The following is a 6,076-nucleotide window of genomic DNA, read 5'->3' as shown; positions in this document are numbered from 1 at the left end:
GCTTTTGTGCAATTGTTCTCTGAGGTAATAAATCAAAGGAGAGCTGGGCTTATTGTTCTACTGACTTCAATACAAGCAGCTTTTTTTTCTTTTTTTTTTCTTTTTTTTGCAAACAAAGGAGTTTTTTTTCCTGCTGGCTATCAAAAGGAAAACAAGTTCACTTTGCAAAATCAAATGCAACAATCAGCTTTATGTACAGTATTGTTCAGAGACAGAAGGTCCAAATACATTAAAAACGGCAACGGCTTTTGTCATACACACAACAGAGTCGATTCAAAACGAAAACGGAAAGACGTAGTAAGTAAGTCAAATTTATTGTATTCTTTGTAGAAGTGATGCAAAAAGAAACGTAAGGGTGCTAAAAATGACAGGATTAGCATTTTTTTCTTTAAAAAGTCTAATACTTACAGCAAAAACTGAAAAATACTTGAAGATTAGCATATTTTGTGTGGAAGATAATAAGGGCCATAAAAAAAAGAATTCAGACTTTAATCTCAGAATTCTGACTTTAAACTCTCATGTAAAAAAAACAAAACAAAAAAAAAAACCATTAAATCTGACATTTTTCCTTGTGGCACAGCTCATCTTTGTCATTGTGCCCAGAATTCTGACAGAAAGTGATAAATCCTAGATTAGAGTCAGATTCTTTTTTTGTTTTGTTTCATGTTTAATCCTCCTCTATATTCCTGGGAATAACTAAACTAATATTGAGATTAAGTGCTGCTTCTGGAATCTTTTCCACATCTGTGTTTCAAATAATCGACCACAATTGATGAAAGTTAAACTACATTCCAACATTCCTTCGCAGTTCTCCACTTTGTCTCAGAAACAACGTGTTTGATTTCACCCCCCCTTGTTATATTGGAGATTGAGCTGACCACTGCATGGTCCTCACTGAACATCATGACTCATATTCAGTGTTTGGGGGTTCGTCCGATAAACTGTAAGAATCTTAAAAGAACAATCTGTTTTCTGTTAGTCTATAAAATGTTTTGCCATTGCTCTCTAGGCCTGCCGGTATGTTTTTGGGCAAATCTTAGCCGATTTCGCTCATGTCCTTTTTCTTTAAGAACGGGGCTTTGAACACACAAACAGTCGTGTTCTTGGTTTGATACAGCAGTATTCTTAGTCCTTCCTCCATCTAAATCTGAAGTGTGAACGTTTTGAAGGCATGGCTGTGCCTTTGTGTTGTCCCAGATTTAAATGCCATTGTGACTGAGGCACCTCGTTGTGTGAATGCCACTGTGACTGTCATTCATTCAGATTCAGCCTTTACCTGAATGAATGGCCAATCTGGTTACCATGGCACTGTCAGTCCCTGGTGTTCTTCTCTGTTCAGAGTAAAAACAAAGTTGAAATTGCATGGAAGCTCTGGACGCAGCGTTGTTTTCCTTTCTGCACTGCTGCTCGTTTCTGCTTGAACTTCTCCAGCTCCCAGTCTACCCAGTAACCTTCTAACACTGTCGCATCGGTGCTTTGACTCCAGCTCCACCCCAGTTTGTCATCCGCCCACGGGATCAGATCGTGTCACAAGGCCGCACTGCCACCTTCCCGTGTGAAGCCAAAGGAAATCCCCAGCCGGCAGTTTTCTGGCAGAAGGAGGGAAGTCAGGTAAGAACACAACACACCCTGAACTCACCATGAAAAAAACCGTGTGGTGATTTTATTCCACCGGCATTATTAAAGCACTGTTCACTACATACACCATGATTATTATATTATATAACTGATGATTATTTTAGCAGTAGCTCATGTAATTGATTATTCAGTCAATTATTCAATCGATTATTTGATTGATTATTGTGAAAACTATAAAAAATTGGCACATTTTTCAGATTTGAGCCTCTTTTTCTTACAATATTAGAAATACAGTAAAAGACGCAAATAGGCAAATATTCAATTCATTTTCAAACAAAAAAGTAAATATTTTATTGTCTAAATCGCAACAACAGCATTAGTGAATGTTGGATTGTTTGTAGTAAAAGAGGCATCTGCAGCTAAATATGTGAAAAGCTCCACCCTTTTTGCTGGAGAGATGAGTTGTTGTTTTTTGTTGTTTTTTTCAACTAAGCAAATTATAATTAGATAGCAAAAGTTGCTCAGTAGGCAATTATTATTTTTTATTTTTATTTTTACAAATTTGAACCAGGTGAAATTAAAGCTGTGTTTTTTCTGGATAGAAAAAAAACACAACTTTGAGGAGTTATGGATAGAACATATTTAACCATTTTTTTGTTAAATCTAAATACAAAATGTATATTTTTATTTATGCAGTTTTGGCAATGTTCACTGCTCCGAGTGTGACATTCTTTCAGCAAATGGTCTTTTTCTTCTTCTTTTTTACTCCAGTTAACTATTAATCAATTATTAAGTAAGTCGACTATTGGTTCAGTAATTGATTCATCACGATTAATCCGATTAATCGTTTCATCCCAAATATACACAAAACCTTCCAGAAGTATTCATAACTCATTGAATCATATCACACTCAGTGTGAATGGGATATTACAGAAATACCCCATTCACTGAGGAGAATATGCCTGTGTTTGTTGGGATTTTAATGTGATAGACCAGCACACTATAAAGTGGAAGGAAAAACAATCATAGTTTTATTTTTTTATAAATAAAAATCCCAAAAGGTGTGGTGCGAATTTGCATTCAACCTCTTTTACTCTGTTGCTCCTAATTTGAAAGCGGACAGCCAATTGTCTAAAATTAGTCAAAAACCGACTGAGTTAGAATTAGACACCTCACTTCTTAGTTTTATGTAGAGAGACATTTCAAAACCATGCATTCCTCTCCTTACCCTCTACAATCACGCTCTACTTTGATTGGTCCACCATGAAAAATCCCAGTGAAATGAAGTTTGCTGTTGCACTGTGACAAAATGGGGAACATTTCCAAGCGGTGTCTATATCTGTAAAGCGCCGTGTCGTTAACTGTCGTTAACACTGATTTGTTTGGATTCCCTCCACTGTTTGTACAAGTGCTCCCTCTGTTCACCACGCCGCGGCACAAAGTGCTTTATCTATCATCAGCATCTCCTCTAAAGACACAAAGCCACACCTTTGTTCCACAGAGCAGCCGAGCAGCCAAGCTCTAATCGCTTTTCCATGAACCTGAACTGATAAGAGCGATCCGATCCCTCTCTCCAGCAGATAAGCTGATTCAAATACCTGGGTGTCCTCTCTACGGTCAACAACGGCGCCAATTAAGAGCACGTCGGGCCTTGTCGATGAGCCGCAGATACGACTCGACTTGCGCAATGCAGTTAGTCAACGCTAACAATTACGAAACAGTTATTTTAGAGGCTGAATCAAGTTGCAAGTTCGCACAGAGATCCGGAGTGACACTCGCACCTGTGGGCGACCTAAGGCGGCGTCACACGTCTCTGTAACCGGGAACTTAAGATTACTGATGCATCACTCTGAAATCAAACCGAATGCACCGCAAGCAGCTTTCTTAGACACGCAGATGCACGTCTTCCCATCTGTTTGTCAACACGTCCGCTACCTCACCGCCGAGATACAAAGGTATCTGCTCAGAGTGCAAATTAGGGATAATTAAAAAGCAGCGTTTTCAACACACTCCAGCATAATGGAGTTCACGAGTGCTTAGGGTGGAGACGGCTAAGTTAAACAAACATAATTTGTTACAATGATGTGATTAGGTATAATTAAATCTAGTTTAAACAGGCACAAATAAGGCCTAATTCTGTTTTTCATCTTCTTGCTTAACATTTGGAGAATGAAATTTGGAGGGCCGCACAGTGGTGCAGTAGGGAGCATTGTTGCCTTGCAGCAAGAAGGTCCTGGGTTCAATTCCCAGCACGGGGTCTTTCTGCACAGAGTTTGCTTGTTCTCCCTGTGGATGCATGGGTTCTCTTCGGGTTCCTCCCACAGGAAGGATGAATGATTCAACTTCCCAGTTTTTTTTTCCCCCAATAAAGTCAACTCGACTTTACTGGAAAAAGTCATCGGGACTTTTTTTTTAAACTTTTTTTTTATGCAAGTCTGATCTATCAGTCTCATAGAGAGACTGATAGAGACTGACACATACGTATTGAAGTGTTTTGGCTTTGCGCTGCACTGCCCCCTATGGGTTTGGCATGTATACATCAATGCTCAGGGGCGGATTTATGTGGGCTAATAAGGACTAAAACTTCCGAAACCAAAAATATGCAGCAATATTTTTTAAACGATACGTTGTAGATATTCATTTGCACAAGCCCTGAGAAAACTAGAAGCTGATTGGTGAATAATATTGTTTTTCTCAGAGAAGTGCATGCTTCAGAGAATTCAAACTCTTGTAAAACTGAAAGGAGGTGCAGAAACTTTTTTTTTGTGCAACACAACACAGTAATAGCAGCAAGTCTTGTTTCCTTTGCCAGGAGTTATAAAATGAATTGATTTTCCCTTACCTTTGGGGGGGCCGGGGCAGGAACTGTTCTACAATCTAGTTAAAGCAGAGAGAAGAGAAGTCATAAAGCCATCAAGCACAAAATCTTTTACTAGCATACCTCAGAAAAACACATTGCAAAGTGTTGACATGTTTTGCAGTTTGAGCTTGGTTAGCCAAGTAGGAGATGAAATTGCTCATACTCTAGCTGTAACACTTTAATGTCTTTGTTTGGAAGTGTGCACAATCTCATCTGTGTTTGTTCGTGCCTCGTGGATGGCTGATTTTTGTAATTTGTCCGAGGCGCACCACGTTCGTGTTCTCTCTAATTGGTTGTTTGTTTCCCCTCTTTCCTTCAGATTCTGCTGTTCCCCAACCAGCCCCAGCAGCCCAACAGTCGCTTTTCCGTGTCGCCCGGCGGAGAGCTCACCATCTCATCTGTGCAGCGAGCAGATGCCGGCTACTACATTTGCCAGGCTCTGACCGTTGCGGGCAGCATTCTCGCTAAGGCTCAACTGGAGGTCACAGATGGTGAGAGATGGAAGGGCAGGGAAGGGGAGAGACACACTGACTTTCCCTCCCCACTCCAGCACCAACACACACCATAGAAACACTGAAAATGTGTCGATCAAACCAGATGTTTTCTTGATTCTGAGGAAGGAGAAAAAAAATCAGCTGCTGTCTTTGGTTCTCTAGAGAATTTGACCTCAAACAACTTTGAAAGTATGCAGCACAAACACAAACAGAGTTCTCATTGTTGCTGGCGCAGAATAAATGAGAAAAACCACAAAATTTAATTAAAATTCTCCCCATTTTTTTTTTTTTTTTTTTTAGAAATAAAGCATTGCCCTTGAGTTCCTTTGAGCTCCCTGTTCAGCATTTGTGCAAGGCAGAAATATGTGTATGTGGGAGTTAGTGAAGGACAGGCAGACAGAGAGATTAAGTGAGTGAATGACAATAGCTTTCCATGGAATGAATCATGTGGGCCTTGCTTAGCGTGGGAGCCTCTAAGCTGCTCAGCTGCTGTGATGGCAAGGCAGACGAGTATCCGCGTGCCTGCTGAAGTACCTGCTTGCAGAAAGATTAAATGCAGAGCGAGAGCTCCATTTTAAGCATTTTTTGGTGTTATAGGTTGTAGTTTGTCTTTGAAATATTTCTAAGTGTACAAACTTGTATTTAGGATCACTTTTCCAAGAGTATTGAAGATCAAATTCAGCAAAACATTGTAGAACCAGTAAAAATGCTTGTAGGCATCATCCTATTGAAGATTGATTTTTTCATTTTGCTTTCAAACTTTGCTTGTTTTTAATAATGGTAGAGAGTGTTATTTTATTTTATCATTATTTGATCATTGCAGTAAGTTATTTAATTTAATTTTGTTATTGAATATAAATATCTTATTTGCTTTTCTTTTAAATGGTTTTATAAATTACTTTTAATTATGAGGTATTTATAAATATATTAAGTATAAAGTATTTACAAACCATTCATCTACAATAACTTTTTGAAGAAATTTAATTGATTTGAGTTACAACAACATTTAATTTCCTTTTGGGATCAATAAAGTATTTTTGAATTTGAAATAATTTTTCTAGATAGGACATTTTTTTATTATTTTGCTTTTGAAATTAAGCACTTGATTTGTTTTTGTTTTGTTCGGAGGGGCGGGGTGTTTTGT

At 38.6% G+C, this 6,076-nt stretch overlaps 1 protein-coding gene across 2 annotated transcripts in view; it reads left to right on the top strand.

The window, feature by feature from the left end:
* Positions 1 to 4,845: 4,845 nt before the first annotated feature.
* robo2 (roundabout, axon guidance receptor, homolog 2 (Drosophila)) overlaps positions 4,846 to 6,076 on the top strand; it is a 98,878-nt gene continuing 97,647 nt past the window's right edge. For both annotated transcript variants that reach the window (XM_015038828.1, XM_015038829.1), the window contains exon 1: positions 4,846 to 4,929. The gene's annotated coding sequence lies outside the window, so the exon portion shown is untranslated. The remainder of the gene's footprint in view (positions 4,930 to 6,076) is intronic.

Source organism: Poecilia latipinna, unplaced genomic scaffold (genome assembly GCF_001443285.1).
Source record: "Poecilia latipinna isolate Pla-1442-1.1 unplaced genomic scaffold, P_latipinna-1.0 Scaffold454, whole genome shotgun sequence".
Classification (NCBI taxonomy): domain Eukaryota; kingdom Metazoa; phylum Chordata; class Actinopteri; order Cyprinodontiformes; family Poeciliidae; genus Poecilia; species Poecilia latipinna.
Note: the sequence above shows the minus strand (reverse complement) of the source record. Positions and strands in the feature narration are given on the sequence as shown.